At 45.4% G+C, this 17147-nt stretch overlaps 1 long non-coding RNA gene across 1 annotated transcript in view; it reads left to right on the top strand.

The window, feature by feature from the left end:
• The window catches only part of LOC148001833 (uncharacterized), a 117117-nt gene extending 109427 nt beyond the window's left edge, over positions 1–7690 (top strand). Inside the window, exons 5-6 of the long non-coding RNA XR_015635684.1 lie at positions 727–858; positions 7219–7690. This is a non-coding gene — a long non-coding RNA (uncharacterized LOC148001833). The remainder of the gene's footprint in view (positions 1–726; positions 859–7218) is intronic.
• Positions 7691–17147: the final 9457 nt, after the last annotated feature.

Here is a 17147-nt window from a genome sequence, read left to right as displayed (position 1 = left end):
GACAAGGACGTAGTCAGAACCGGTACATACTAAAGGTATATTACCGTCGGCGTTTGCGGTGTAACCTAAGAGTGACAGGGGCAGGTGTATCTTCTTACACACATACAACAACATGGCTCCTCTCTCGCCTCCACCTTCCAAAGCTAGCTTTCCCCATGGCTCATCATGTAATACGCTGCTAATAAATTATTGTTGAATTAACAAATAAATTAATCAGTGATAAGAAGCTTGCCTGTAAAGCTGTGGACTTCCTCCCCTTTGCCAGATTGTTGATTCTGCCCCTAAGTACGTTCTCTGTCTGCACCCCACTCTGGAGTGATGGGCATGAAGCAGATCACAGAGACCTCCATCCTTGCCTCCTAAGCCAGTGTGATAGAAACGATTAGAGACTGAACCAGGCCTCTGGCCACTCTGTGGCCCCAACAACTACAACATCAGGACTCATAGCAAAAACAACAGTAGCAGTTGTACCAAACCCAAGGACTATGTGAGATCCTGGTCCAAAGCCATCATAGAGGATGCACAAGTCCCTCACGTCAAGATGATTCCACACAGACATGTGCTAAGTGCTTCTTCAGTGGCTGCTGCTGGCTCGTGTTTTCTCCCAGTGTTTGCTTAGCCAAATGCTCTAAGCTGGGAAGAATCACTGACCCTCATAGAGTCTCACCTGCCTTCCTTGTCAATCATGCCTCTGCCTTTGTCTGTCTCTGACCTACCTTCCTCCAGATTCCAGCCACATTTCTTCCTTCAAAGCATGGATGTGACTTTCATCTCTGCAGTCTGAGCTGACTGCAAATGGACTGAGCCAGCCTCTCTGTTTGAAAGATTTAACATGCCTTCCCCGGCCACTGAGCAAAGGTAAGTTGTCATCCTACGGAGAGTAATAACATCTGTACAATGGGGACTGTGACAACAGGCACTCAGAGTCCGAAGGAGGAGGTGTTGGCTCTGATGTCTTGGCCACAGTGTGAGCGGCAATAGGTCATTGACTCTCAGAGTCGGTTTTCAAGGAAATCCACTTCACTGTGCATGCTCCTTCTTACCTTAATATCATCCACCCTGCTTTGGACTGGTTGCCCCAATGTCATTCCCTCTTATATTTGTCCCAGGTAGACGTGTCCAGGTTCAAGAGATAAAGGTTTCCCTGCTCCTCTTTGTCTCCTCGTCCGCCCCAGGATACAGGTCCAGCTTTAACTATGTGTTGTTCTGTGCCTCTGAAGTAGAGGAAGACCCCAGACAAGAAAGGACAGCCGGGGGCTGGGGACTTAGCTCAGTGGTAGAGCACTTGCCTAGCAAGCGCAAGGCCCTGGGTTCGATCCCCAGCTCCGAAAACAAGAACCAAAAAAAAAAAAAATAAATAAAAAAAAAAAAAAAAAGAAAGGACAGCCGGCCAAGCAGATCAGGGCTCAGGACGGTGGTGGTGGGGCAACTACTGAGACATTGGATTCATCTGAAAGTGGCCCCTGTCACTCATGGCTCTCATCCGAGAGGCATTCCTGAGGGCCTTAGGGAGATTACACTTTTTTTTCAGGCTAAAGACATTATGTAAATGCTTAGGGAAGGGCCATTAACTGATTAACGGATGAGTATGAATCGCCTTGTCTGATTAGGTGATTAATACCTATTGTGAACTCGCAGAGCCCAAAGAGAATAGAGTCTGATGGAAGGGGACTAAATATTTTGCCCATACTGTCACCAGCATTTTAGGTAGGTGTGTGTGCCTTATCTCATTTCAATCTGCCAAATAACAAAATTATCTCATCACAGGGGATGAAGAGATGGAGGGTTAAGCAGTGTAACCGCGAGGAAACCTAGTTGTGTCTTCTACTCCCACACACAGACTTTGGTAGTATTCTCTATAGAAATGGCTATCATTTTTAATTGGATATTTTATGTATTTACATTTCAAATGTTATCCTCTTTCCCAGTTCGCCCACCCCTCCCATTCTACCTCCCCCTGCTTCTATGAGGATGCTCCCCCTCCCACCCACCCACTGCCACCTCAATACCCTGCCCTTCCCCTACACTGGGGAAATGAGCCTTCACGGGACCAAGGGCTTCTCCTCCTATTGATGCCAGACAATGCCATCCTCTGCTACATATGTGGCTGGAGTCATAGATCCCTCCATGTGTACTCTTTTGTTGGTGGTTTAGTCCCTGGGAGCTCTGGGGTATCTGGTTGGTTGATATTGTTGTTCTTCCTATGGTGTTGCAAACCCCTTCAGTTCCTTCAGTCCTTTCTCTAACTCCTCCATTGGGGTCCCCATGCTCAGTCTGATGGTTGGTTGCAAGCATCTTAATCTGTATCAGTAAGGCTCTGGTAGAGCCTCTCAGGAGCCATCTATATCAGGTTCCTGTCAGCAAGCACTTCTTGACATCAGCAATAGTGACTGGGTTTGGTGGCTGCATATGGGATGGATTCCCAGGTGGGGCAGTCTCTGGATGGTCTTTCCTTTAGTCTCTGCTCCACTCTTTGTCCCTCTATTTCCTCCTGTGAGTATTTTGTTTCCCCTTCTAAGAAGGACTGATGCATCCACATTTTGGTCTTCCTTCTTCTTGAGCTTTAATATGGTCTGTGAACCGTATCTTGGGTATTCTGAGCTTTTGGGCTAATATCCACTTATCAGTGAGTACATATATAGTGTGTTCTTTTGTGACTGGGTTACCTCACTCAGGATGACATTTTCTAGTTCCATCCATTTGCCTAAGAATTTCATGAAGTCATTATTTTTAATAGCTGAGTAGTACTGCGTTGTGTAAATGTAGCACATTTTCTGTATCCATTCCTCTGTTGAAGGGCATCTGGGTTCTTTCCAGCTTCTGGCTATTATAAATAAGGCTGCTATGAACATAGTGGAGCATGTGTCGTTGTTATATGTTAGAGCATCTTTTGGGTATACGCCCAAGAAAGGTACAGCTGGGTCCTCAGTTAGTACTATGTCCAATTTTCTGAGGAACCACCAGACTGATTTCCAGAGTGGTTGTACCAGCTTGCAATCCCACAAACAATGAAGGAGGGTTCCTCTTTCTCCACATCCTTGCCAGCATCTGCTGTCACCTGAGGTTTTGATCTTAGCCATTCTGACTAGTGTGAGGTGGAATCTCAGAATTGTTTTGATTTGCATTTCCCTGATGACTAAGGATATTGAACATTTCTTTAGATGCTTCACAGTCATTTGGTATTCCTCAGCTGAGAATTCTTTGTTCAACTCTGTACCCATTTTTTAATAAGGTTATTTGGTTCTCTGGAGTCTAACTTTGTGAGTTCTTTTTATGTATTGGATATTAGCCCTCTATTGGATGTAGGATTGGTAAAGATCTTTCCCCAATTTGTTGGTTGCTATTTTGTCCTAACAACATTGTCCTTTGCCTTACAGAAGCTTTGCAATTTTATGAGATCCCATTTGTCAATTCTTGATCTTAGAGCATAGGCCACTGATGTTCTTTTCAGGATATTTCTCCTTGTGCCTATGTGTTTGAGGCTCCTCCCCACTTTCTCTTCTATTAGTTTCAGTGCATCTGGTTTTATGTGGAGGTCCTTGATCCACTTGGACTTGGGTTTTGTACAAGGAGATAAGAATGGGTTGATTTGCATTCTACATGCTGACTGTCAGTTGAGCCAGTACCATTTGTTGAAAATGATATCTTTTTTTCCACTGGGTGGTTTTAGCTTCTTTGTCAAAGATCAAGTGATCATAGTTGGGTGGGTTTATTTCTGGGTCTTCAATTATATTCCATTGATCTGCCTGCCTGTCTCTGCACCAATACCAGGCAGTTTTTACCATGATTGCTCTGTAATACAGCTTGAGGTCAGGGATGGTGATTCCCCTAGAAGTTCTTTTGTTGTTGAGAGTATTTTTTGATATCCTGGGTTTTTTTTTGTTATTTCAAATGAATTTGAAAATTGCTCTTTCTAGCTCTATGAAGAATTGAGTTGGAATTTTGATGGGGATTGCATCGAATCTGTAGATTGCTTTCAGCAAGATGGACATTTTTACAATATTAATCCTGCCAATCCATGAGCGTGGGAGATCTTTCCATCTTCTGAGATGCTCAATTTCTTTCTTCAGAGACTTGCAGTTCTTGTCATACAGATCTTTCACTTGCTTGGTTAGAGTCACACCGAGGTATTTTATATTATTTGTGACTACTGTGAAGAGTGATGTTTCCCTAACTTCTTTCTCAACCTTTTTATCCTTTGAGTAGAGGAAGGCTACTGATTTGTTTGAGTTAATTTTATATCCAGCCACTTTTCTCAAGTTATTTATCAGGTTCTCTGGTAGAATTTTTGTGGTCACTTATTTTCCCATTTTGATGAAGTGTGAGGATTGGAAGAGCCCTCAATCCATCCAAGACCAGAATCACGAGTGGGACAGATTCACTGTTTTCCTGCAGGACCTGCTTTCCATAGGGTCTGAAAATGTTGACCAGAAAGCATGGCTGGATTTTGAGAATTGGAGTTGACTGTGATGATGATGCTTAAAAAGAAATTATGGAGCCAGTGATGGTGCTGCTGCTGGCCTCAAACACTGAGTCTTAGGATCCCTGATGAGCCCTTCACATTTATTATTTGATTTAATCTTTCAAAAAAGTAGGTGTAATGAACATTATTTTACAAATGAGGAAATCGAGGCCCAGACAGGAACCAAGTGATTGCATCAGAGTTTACACCTTTCTTTCTCTGATGATGAAACAATACACTGTGACTGGAGGAGAACTCAAGTATAGATGAAAACCCCCATCTAAGCTTTGCCATTACTGTAACAATACACATGAGGTCATCAAGTTAAAAAGAGACAAGGTTTGTATCGTTTCAGGGATTCAGAGGTTTCAATCTATGGTCAGTAGACCCATATAAAATACTATTTCCTGGTAGGTAATATGTAGTAAACAAGTTGTACCATGTTGCAAAGAAACAAAGAAGTGGAGGGAACAGGGTACCAATGTATCCCCTGAGGGCATGTTTGGGGGATACTTTGTATCCAAACTGCAGAAGCACTTAGCAGCAGGATCTGGAAGCTCTAAACTCCGGCAAGTTGAGATAGCACCTGCTCTCCATCAGGGTTCTGATTTAGAAAAATCCTTAGTAATTTATTACTAAAAGAGAGTGCAGCCTTAAACTATGTCTAAAACAACCACATGCTAGCTAGAAAAATATTAAGACTGTTCTCTCCAAATTGCCTTTGTTAGGAGTTGGGAGTCACATTGATTCCTATTAAGATGAGTGCAAAAAACAGTCTTCCTAAGGTCTGTCATAGGAAGAGACTGAATGTTCATCGGACACCACAAGACCTTTGGGTGCTTAGGGTTGGGGAATCACAGAGAGAAATGCAGAGTAAAGCTAAGGTGCTGAAATGGAGCTCCCAAACTGCTGAGACCAAGTCCCAGGGGTCTTACCTGAGACAAGTGAATGGAACCGAGAAATATTCAGTGGAATGATTTTAGCTGCCTACGTGACAGTGGATGTGGACATGTTGGTTTAGCCACACAGAGAGAAGCAGGGCAACATCTGTTCCTCCCTATCCTGACATTCAGAATTCCCTTCCCTGCAAGATGAGGTTCAAGTGTGCTAAGATGGCTTCCAGACATCCCAAAACCTTGGTGTGGGTGGATCCCCTAGAGGATTCCGCACTTCTCCAGCCTTCTTTCCACCATCTTTACACACTGTTTGGGGGTGAGGGTGTTTTCAAATCAATTCAGCAAGTGAACAAACCTGTGTGGAACCTGAGCAATCTGTTACTCTACAGAAAGGCTTCCTCAACCACTGCATTGTACATCTGAGGATCTGGGGTCAGCAGGAGGGATCTACCTAGGACTGGGGAAGGAAGTGTCTTGCTGTGTAGGCCTATATGGCTGAGAGACTATGGAGCCCCACGGATAAGTGAACAAATGACCACAGGCTACCAGGTGGAGAGAAAGAGAGAGAGAGAGAGAGAGAGAGAGAGAGAGAGAAATCTTTTTATTTGCTTCCAATTCCTGAGATTGTTTATTTTTATTTTTACTTATTTACTTTACATTCTGATCACCCCTATCACCCTCCCACAATCCTTCCCCTTCCCCTCTCCTCTGAGCAGGTGGGGGGGCCCTGGATATCCCCTCACTTTGACACATCAAGTCTCTGAAGGGTTAGGTGCATCCTCTCCCACCGAGGCCAGACAAGGAAGCCCAGCTAAAACATATCCCACATACGTACGGGCAACAGCTTTTGGGACTATCCCCATGGTGTGGTGGTCCAGGATCAGGTGTGGGAAAGGACAGGAGGGATTCCTGAGCTTCTTGAAGGCAGAAACACATTTTAACTCCACATGAACATGAGTATTCATTGCATATGCAGATACTGATCAACACCACCAAGGTTGGTGAGAAGGACCTTTCACAAACATCCATCTCTAACCAGCTCACACATCTGTGTTCCCTATGGCTCCTGGGAGTCCCCTGTCTGCCATCCACATTTCTGATGCTAGAGCTTTTCCTTTAATTTTACTGTTCAGCCCCTGGCTTTTACATACCTATGTATTTTATTTTCTTGTATATATCTTTGTAATCCACTTGTGTACTGAGGCCACATAGGCTGCTCTTGGTGGCAGGGAGAGTACAAGGAACTTGCCTGGCCATCTTTCAAGTCCTCTCTAAAGAGCATGTGCAATAGTGTGTCGGGTCACTTCCTGCCCAGTGGCTGTGAATGGGCTCTCCCTGGTTCCTATCTTTGTAACACAATGTCAAAATTAGGGAAGGTTTAGATGTCAGTGTGGTATGTAACTTGCCCTTGAAGGTCTCTGTATCCAGGACATATTTTCTACACTTAATACCTTTGGAAATTTCTGCTAAAGTCCTCTGACAATGAGTCGAACTTGAATTCTGCAAATGCATTTGAGCTTTGACTTTCTCGGTATTTGTAAATAAAATTGAAAAAAAGATTGCTCCTCCCAAGAGAGGGACACATCAATTCAGTGGAAAACTGGGGCACAGACACATTAGGAGTTCTGGACCCAGAATCCCTGGAGCAGGAAAACAGGTAAATCAGAGCCCAGTTTGTGCCCAGTGTTGGCCATGCTGCCCTGTCACTGGGGTTGGGAGGCAGCTGAAGCCAGGTGGGCGAGGAGCAGAGCGGCTGTGCGCTCTCTGAGGTGGCCAGATGGCAGGGAGCAGCCTGCTGGGCATGGTAATGGCCAACCGAGGCATGGGCACTTTTTGCTGGAATTTGCTTTCTGTTATCAGGGCGCCAGGTGACATGGGTCATCTTCCGCTTCAAGCCAAGTTACAGGACAACAGGAGAAATTACCACCTGGCCAAGACACCTCGGTGAACAGCTCGCACACGGCTGAGCCACGGGTTCGTCCTCCCGGAACAAAACTCGAGCTTGTCTGATTTTAAAGGGCTCCTACTGTCCAGACCTGTGCAGGCCTTCACCGGCTGAGCCTGAAGCCTGAGCTTTGCAGCTGACCCCGAGAGCTCTCATGCTTGTTCTGCAGACTGTGACTCCATCCCAGCCCACTCGGCTCTTTGCCCACTCCCCACCCACCCATTGTCTTGTGTGCAGCTTACTTATGGAAGGCTGGTAGTGATGGATTTTGCAGGCGTTGAACAAAGAGACTTTATGGAGAAGTCATTTTATGTTGAAAAAAAAAAAACGGATAAAGTAGGATGCTGTGTTGGAGGGGGTAATAATAAACTTACTACAAACACTGGCAAGCTTCTCCACCAAGTAGCTTCTGGGGCTGTAAGAGCTATCATGGCCCCCAGCTAAATGGCCCCCTTCAAGATTAAAGACAGTGTCCTCGTCCCCCCCCCCCCCCCCCGCTGCCCCCACCTCCAAGGCCCTGTACCTTCTAGGCAAATGGCAGTTGCTACACAGCAAAAATCACAGAACTAAAGAGGACCCTCTGGTAAGGTATGCTTCCCCCTCCTCCTTAGGGACAGAAGGCCCGTTGTAAGTGGCAGGTGTTTGCGGTGGGATTCTCCACCCACACGTTTTAGTAACACATATTAACATTTGTACGTGTCTGGGGGCAAACCACTGCGGAATTTAAAACTGAGCAGATCCCTATCAGGGCAACTCTGAATCTCTTTTGTATGGAACTCCAAGTTGGAGGCAACAAAGTTTCAACCATGACCGGTGGGAGATTTGACTCAGGGCAAAAGGCTGGTTCTTCCCCCTCTGGGGTCAGTTCTTTGTCATCCATAAACTCAGCTTCAACCACCCAGAGGATCCCTTGGGTATCATAGAGTCAGGGGTATTGCCAAGGCAGAAGGAGAGGACCCTGAGGGTAAGTATTGAGATAAAAGGAGTCTTCCAAAGAGGCCCAGAGAGCCTGGAGAATCCATATGTAAACCAGGAATGAAGTGTGTACACATCCCTCACTGTCCTCTGTGTGTGCACATCAGAGAGGTAACCCAAGCTCTAACTCAGTGAGGGTCCCTGAATGAGAGAAACAGCCAGGGCAGCTCTACACACAAACTAAGGGATGAGAGTGAAGAAAGGCCAGCCGAGAGCTGGGGTTGGAGAACACTCCCTGCAAGACAGTTCTGGGGTACAGCCTAGATCCTTGCCATGGGTCATATCAGTTGGTCACTTAAAGATGTCTGGGCAGGCTGCAGTGTATGGAAAGGGCAGGGAAGGCTCTCAGGTGAGAGAGGAGAGGAGGCTAAGTCAGATGTGTGCCTTTCCCCTAGCCTTTCTGCCTCTTCTATTGCCAACTCGTTTCCCTCTCCTAGATCATGTTGTGGTGACTTCTCCTCTCCACCAAACAGCGGCCACAGGTGCCATGTTCGCCTGGCTTTCAGTGTGGGAATGATGATGACCCACAGTTCAGCATGGCCCAGAGGCCAAAGTGAACCTGGTCCATGCTTCTCCATTTTAATGTCCTCTTGCACTATAGAGGCAGCTCATAAAAACATGGCTGTAACATTGGCAGGGCTGGGCTAGGCAGGGGCTTTGCATTCCCAGCCAGTACCCAGGGAAAGCCCTGTTGCTGGTTGGAGGCCCTCACTGAAAACGAAAAAAAGAGAGCTCAGCAGTCTTTTTGGAAACATCCGGGACAGGGGCTGGATGCTGTCTGTCATCCAGAGTCATTCTTAGAGATAAGAACACCCCTCCTCCCCCAGCATCTCTGATAGCTGAAGCTCCAGAAAGTTTGTTCATGAGAAAGGACATGGCAGGTCAAGCTGGAGCCACCAGCTCAGCGCTGAGGCCAGATGGTTCCCAGGAGGTCCTGATGGCTCCTCTGGTAGCCCTGGGCTTTGGGGATGGCAGGATGTAGGCTCAGGGTTGGGGTTAGCCAAGGCAAACCCTACACTGAGAGCTGACACTGACCTTGTCTCATGGTTGTATCTCTGCTCCAATTCCTCCAGAGCCTCCCCAGTATCTCGGGATCTTAGCTCTTTCCTTTTCTCTGTAGAAATCCTTTCTTCTATAAAAAATTCTTCATGTACCTCCCTCCCTGCAAGACAGGGTTTCTCTATGTAGCCCTGGTTGTCCTGGAACTCCCAGAATCTGCTGGCCTCAGATCCACCTTCCTCTGCCCCCTGAGGGCTGGAATTACAGGCATATGCCTCCATGCCTGGCATTCTCCATGATTTTTTTTTCCCGAAGCTGGGGACCGAACCCAGGGCCTTGCGCTTGCTAGGCAAGTGCTCTACCACTGAGCTAAATCCCCAACCCCCATTCTCCATGATTTTAAGAAGGACAAAAATCTTCACCTAATTGGGTGAAATTGGGGTAGCGTCAAATAACCTCCTGAATACTGTGTGGTTTCGTGTATCCTAGGAGATCATTATAAGAATTAGGCTCTACCTAAATAGCATGACTTCCTGTCCCAGCAGAGGTCATGGGTCTCCAGACAGCAAGTGGTTTGGTCTAAGAAGAGTCTTCAAAACATCATTTTTTTTTTTTTTTTTGGAGACAGCTTAATGTGAGTCATGCTGGCCTCGAGCTCACTATGTAACTGGAGATGACCTTGATCTCCCAACCTTACTGCTTCTACTTCCTGGGTTTATGTAGCACTGGGTATTGAACTCAGGACTTCATGCATTCTAGACAAATACTCTACCAACTGAGCTATGTCCCCAGCCCAAGAATGTTAATTCTTAAAGTCAGTATGAGGTCCCACCACGATGAATCAGGAGAACTCAGGATGCTAGACCGGGTGCCATCTAGAGAGTAGTTCCCATTCTAATGGACCTCGAAAGACCTGGAGCTTTAGAGGTCAATGCCAGCAGTCCATCATTGGTTGTTTGCAAAGCTGTGGGGGAGGGAAACAGAAGATAAGCCTCCCAGGGAAGAACCAGTCTCTCCCTGTGGCCCTGGCATGACCCCAGGCCAAGGCCAGCCTGTGAGAGTTGACATCAGAGCTGTAAAGCTTGAGATTTCCTCATCTGTTCCCAGGGAACAGAACGGAGGTGCCGTTCCCGAGAAAGCACACACGAACAGACATTAGCCTCTACCAGCTGCTCCTGCAATTACATTTAAATTCACTTAGGCTAATTTCTCACACTTGATAAAAGCAGTTGTCTGTCCAAGTTATTCCCACATTCCTCCACTCCAAACGCACTGTGCAAACCACCATGGCCCAGTGAGGGGGATCGCCCACTCCTTGAGTCTCTAGCACCCTCCATCCCCCTGTGCTTGGGACAGCTTCTGGCTTCTGCAGTTTTCAGTCAGTCGGGAGCTGAGAGTGTGGCACAGGCCTATTAGCATAAGATGCTGTGATTCATTGACTCACAGATTGTAGATCAGACTAACATTGGGCTTTAATTAATTATATTAATTTTAGGGGGAAAAACAACAAAACTCAAGAGTCTGTGGTGCTTCATTTACTGAGAAGCTCCAAAATGTCTTTTATTTTTAACCACTGCCATAAAAACATCTTCACTGAAATAATGTAAAAAAATCAAGGAAGGGCCTATTACTCAGCGTGATCACGCCCTTTAAAAGGCTTTGACATTTTCTTTATTTTTCTAAGGTTTTTTCTTTTTCTTTTTCTTTTTTTTCTTCTTTTTTGAGGAAAAAAATATGTATATGAGCTATGACATACACATCCATGCGTGGCACACACCACACCACATCTTCTCTGTTCTGCTGTACTCTGCAGGCTCTGGTTCCCAACCAGGTGTTGTCCTCACAGAGAGAGATTAACTTGCGTTTAGTTAGCTCCGTCCCAAAGAATGTTCCATGCCAGAGGACTCTCAAATTCTCGTTACGAGCACACCCGCGTAGCCCACTTTTCTTCCTTACTCATTCAGTGCTTACCCCGTGCCTGTGCCCCTGCAGGTGTTGAGAATGTGAAGATGAAGTCAGCACGGGCCTGAAGGGACGGAAGTGGGCGTGGTTTGTTGTGTGATGGAGGGAAAAACAGGGCAAGGAGGGAGCGCTAGGAGGCATGGGAAAATGAGGGGAGACAGGAAGTAGTGCTGCCATGAAAGTCTGGAACGTTCTATCCGTGGAGTGGTTTGAATGAGAAGTGTCCCTCCATAGGCTCAGATATTGGAACGTGAGGCCCCCAGTTGACGGTGTCGTGTGGGAAGGTGGTGCAGCCTTGCTGGAGGAGGTACAGCAGTAGAGGCTGAGAGTTCAGATGCCACTCCGCTTCCAGCTCACCCTCTACTCTCAACTTCCTGCTCCCGCTCCCACGCTGCCACTTGCCGCAGAGCCTCTTCCACTCTGGGATGGATGCAGCCTTCTGTAAGCCAAAATGGACTCCTCCAAGAGTTGCTTTTGGCCCTGGTGTTTTGTCACGGCAACAGAAGAGTAACCAATGCACCTCACTGAGCTGACAGCACCGGGAAGGTAAAAGAAACATGCATAAAGAATACGACGATGAACGTGGTAGCCGTGACTCTAGGGAGGAAGGAGGCTAAGACAGAAGAAGGACACAAAAGAAAAAGGATGTTAATAGGACACCCAGAAAATACAGATCACATTTTAGAGTTAGTAAGGTATGTCACCCTAACTGCTGGATGTTGTTGGTCAACTCTGTTACTGCACCAAATATCTGAGATAGAGCGAGTATACTATGGTTCACAGTTTTGTGGATTGCTGGCCGTATTGGTTCCAATGTGTTTGGGCCCGTGGTGAAGTAGACACACGGTGGGAGACACAGTAAAGCAACATGATTTACTTCATGGTCAGGGAGCAGAGTGGGAGGAGGTAGGGGGTCAGCGTTCCATAGTTTCCTTTCAGGACATGCCCCATGAGTAGAAGTCCTACCAGGCTCTAATCCTTATGGGATCTGTCACCCTGCTCACTACAGCTATACTAGTAGGTACTAAGTACCGTACTTAGGGGTGCACAGCCCTGCTGGGTACTAACTACTATGTTGGCCTTTGGGGTGCTTTTAAGGTCCAACCTAGGGTAGATGCAAAGTCATCTGTATTTCCATAAAGCAGAAACAAAATATATCTTAAGATACAAAACACAGCATGAATACACACACACACACACACACACACACACACACCTACCTTTTTTTTTTTTTAAGATGAGACCTCCATGGACCACATTTAAAGGCACATGGAAGGAAAGTACAACTTAGAGTTGGCTTCTTCGGAGACAGACTCCTCCCCACTTCCAGCACCGGTTGGTTTGTTGTTGTTGTTGTTTTTGAAATAATTTATTTATTTCTGCTTTCACATAAAAGGTGAGCATTATTGAGTGCTTCCTGGGGAGGAATGCCCAGCTTGACTTTTACAGATAACGTCTGTAAGTTGAGATTTCCACGAGCGACTCCTCTGCTTCAGTTCATTTGCTCGAGTGGCTGAGGGCAGCACTCATGGTCCATGGGTCAGTATAAAAGGTATATCCACAGCACAGGTGGACCCTGTCCTTCTGGGCTTTCACTGAGACCTCGTTGCATAGGTGTGACTGTAAATCACTTAGATGGGAAGGCCAGCAGGTCTACTTAGTCAGTTTTCTTGGCTTTTCTCCGCAGTGTTTCTGTACGCCGAGCATGGGGCAGGGCTCCTCTGGAATGAGGAAGGTCTTATGATATACTGTCTTACATGGGTGTGCCAGAGAGGTTCTTGATGGTCATTTCTGAGACAGAAAGATGCAAAAATATCAGAGTTCATGTGATTTGCCTTGGTCAGGGAAGAGAAATTCCCTGCTAAGGGGAGGGATCTATGAGCCAGGAACCACAAATGAAAACCAAATGCATATGTTATGATATCATGACCGAATGAAGCTGAAATCCAGAGGTATACCATATCCATGAATGAGAAGACCTGATTTGATAAAGGTACGGATCATCCTTAATTGATTTGTAGGTACCATGTTTTCTAATCTTAACCCAAATCTCAGCTAGACTCTTGTTAGCTCAGTGGGAAGACAGATTGGCAGTGGAACAGAACATGAAAGGCAGAAAGGGACACTCAACACCTGTCAGAGGTTCACAGTTGGTCAAAGGGAAAAAGAACGCCTTGACAACAACAGTCTAGGTAAAGACTTAAATGTGATGGTAAAATGTAAGATTTCAGAGAGTAATAACAGGTTATCTTCATGGAGGGAGTATATGCAATCTCTCCTTGAGACTCAAGTATGAGATATGTGTGAGTTTATTACATTACTGCTAGAATGTGCCGGTGGGATTGCTCTGTAGATAAGGGCCCTTGTCACCCAACCTGACAACCTGAGCTCAGTCCTCAGAATCCACAAGACGGAAAGAAAGAACTGAGTCCTAGAAGTTGTCCTCTGTCCTCCACACATGAGCCATGACACCAGCACCCACACCCACCATAAACAAGTGTAAAATGACTTTTAAATAAATAAAATTAAATCAAAACATGTGTCTGTCAAAAGGTACAGTGAACATAGTAGAAAGTCAAATCCAGGGGGGCTAAGCTGTTTTATATCATGAACACCATGAGGTATTGAAACTACATAATAAACTGAAGATAAATCCAGAGTGTGTAAAGAACGACTACAACTCAATTTTGAAAATTATTGAGCAACTGTGCAAACCCCAGCAAGTTACTCAAGAAGACATTTAAATGACCAATCAATATGTGTAAAGACCTTTATTGCTAATGGGGGAAATGCAAATCAAAATCACAAAATGATAAAATACAAGGATACCACAAAGAGATAACTCTCAGGTAGGCAGGGGGTGATTTCAACAACACAGGTTGCCGACAACTCAGTTGGTAACGGTGTGATGTGTCATGCCAGGAAGCCTTGTAATCTGCTGGTGAGGGCCGGGAGAAAGCTGAGGTAACTGCCTTGGAAGACAATTGGATATTACCCACTATGGTTTAAGAGGGACCCATAGGTCAGCACTTCCAGGGCTCCCATCATAGAGAAACATACGTGTGCGCTCAAGCTCCTATGTACCAGGTAAACTTGTTTATCATAACTGAAAACCAAGCCAAATGTCCTTCTACAGGAAAGAATAAATACACAGTTTAAAACCTTGGTTTTAAATACATTTAAAAGTTTTAATTAGCACATAGCAATCGCACTTATTTATGGCAGAACACCGTGATGTTTCATTCCACGTAAGATATGAGTAACCAGTGTATCAGTGTATCCCACCCCTCAGATCTTTATCTGTTCTGGGAACATTCACAGTTCCTTCTTCTAAGCTATTTTTGAAAGAATCCAATCAGTGATTATCAATAATAATTATCATACACGAGAAGCCATGCATTCTATTCAATGGTACCTCTGCAGGCATTCACGATCCTTTCTCCATCTCTCCCTGCCCCAAGTCCTTCATAACCTCTGGTGACTACCATTCCACTCCTTACTTCCATGGGATCCATTTCTTGGCCTTGACACATAAAAACCACATACAGTATTTCTCTTTCTGTACCTGGCTTATTTCACTTAACACAGCGTCCTCTTAGCTCCATCTATGTTGCTGGAAATGTCAATTTTTTTTTAATGTCAAAATAATACGCCACACCCGCGGATCCCGGCCCGCAGCAGCTCTCTGCTCCCAGACCCGGTGAGAGAGAGACCCAACTGCCTGGTCAGGTGGGCACTCCTGAGGCTGCAGAGCAGAAGAGACCACCAACACTGCTCACCCCTGCCCACATCCCTGGCCCAAGAGGAAACTGTATAAGGCCTCTGGGCTCCCGTGGGGGAGGGCCCAGGAGCGGCAGGACCCCTGCCAGAGACACCGCCGGAACCTGAAGGAAACAGACCGAATAAACAGTTCTCTGCACCCAAATCCCGTGGGAGGGAGAGCTAAACCTTCAGAGAGGCAGACAAGCCTGGGAAACCAGAAGAGACTGCTCCCTGCACACACATCTCGGACGCCAGAGGAAAAAGCCAAAGACCATCTGGAACCCTGGTGCACTGAAGCTCCCGGAAGGGGCGGCACAGGTCTTCCTGGTTGCTGCCGCTGCAGAGAGCCCCTGGGCAGCACCCCACGAGCGAACCTGAGCCTCGGGACCACAGGTAAGACCAAATTTTCTGCTGCAAGAAAGCTGCCTGGTGAACTCAAGACACAGGCCCACAGGAACAGCTGAAGACCTGTAGAGAGGAAAAACTACACACCCGAAAGCAGAACACTCTGTCCCCATAACTGACTGAAAGAGAGGAAAACAGGTCTACAGCACTCCTGACACACAGGCTTATAGGACAGTCTAGCCACTGTCAGAAATAGCAGAACAAAGTAACACTAGAGATAATCTGATGGCAAGAGGCAAGCGCAGGAACTCAAGCAACAGAAACCAAGACTACATGCCATCATCGGAGCCCAATTCTCCCACCAAAACAAACATGGAATATCCAAACACACCAGAAAAGCAAGATCTAGTTTCAAAATCATATTTGATCATGATGCTGGAGGACTTCAAGAAAGACATGAACACACTTAGGGAAGCACAGGAAAACATTAATAAACAAGTAAAAGCCTACAGAGAGGAATCGCAAAAATCCCTGAAAGAATTCCAGGAAAACACAATCAAACAGTTGAAGGAATTAAAAATGGAAATAGAAGCAATCAAGAAAGAACACATGGAAACAACCCTGGATATAGAAAACCAAAAGAAGAGAGAAGGAGCTGTAGATACAAGCTTCACCAACAGAATACAAGAGATGGAAGAGAGAATCTCAGGAGCAGAAGATTCCATAGAAATCATTGACTCAACTGTCAAAGATAATGTAAAGCGGAAAAAGCTACTGGTCCAAAACATACAGGAAATCCAGGACTCAATGAGAAGATCAAACCTAAGGATAATAGGTATAGAAGAGAGTGAAGACTCCCAGCTCAAAGGACCAGTAAATATCTTCAACAAAATCATAGAAGAAAACTTCCCTAACCTAAAAAAAAGAGATACCCATAGACATACAAGAAGCCTACAGAACTCCAAATAGATTGGACCAGAAAAGAAACACCTCCCGTCACATAATTGTCAAAACACCAAACGCACAAAATAAAGAAAGAATATTAAAAGCAGTAAGGGAAAAAGGTCAAGTAACATATAAAGGGAGACCTATCAGAATCACACCAGACTTCTCGCCAGAAACTATGAAGGCCAGAAGATCCTGGACTGATGTCATACAGACCCTAAGAGAACACAAATGCCAGCCCAGGTTACTGTATCCAGCAAAACTCTCAATTAACATTGATGGAGAAACCAAGATATTCCATGACAAAACCAAATTTACACAATATCTTTCTACAAATCCAGCACTACAAAGGATAATAAATGGTAAAGCCCAACATAAGGAGGCAAGCTATACCCTAGAAGAAGCAAGAAACTAATCGTCTTGGCAACAAAACAAAGAGAATGAAAGCACACAAACATAACCTCACATCCAAATATGAAAATAACGGGAAGCAATAATCACTATTCATTAATATCTCTCAATATCAATGGCCTCAACTCCCCAATAAAAAGACATAGATTAACAAACTGGATACGCAACGAGGACCCTGCTTTCTGCTGCCTACAGGAAACACACCTCAGAGACAAAGACAGACACTACCTCAGAGTGAAAGGCTGGAAAACAACTTTCCAAGCAAATGGTCAGAAGAAGCAAGCTGGAGTAGCCATTCTAATATCAAATAAAATCAATTTCCAACTAAAAGTCATCAAAAAAGATAAGGAAGGACACTTCATATTCATCAAAGGAAAAATCAACCAAGATGAACTCTCAATCCTAAATATCTATGCCCCAAATACAAGGGCACCTACATACGTAA

The sequence above is a fragment of the Rattus norvegicus genome, chromosome 13, assembly GCF_021556685.1.
Source record: "Rattus norvegicus strain SHRSP/BbbUtx chromosome 13, alternate assembly SHRSP_T2T, whole genome shotgun sequence".
NCBI lineage: Eukaryota > Metazoa > Chordata > Mammalia > Rodentia > Muridae > Rattus > Rattus norvegicus.
Note: the sequence above shows the minus strand (reverse complement) of the source record. Positions and strands in the feature narration are given on the sequence as shown.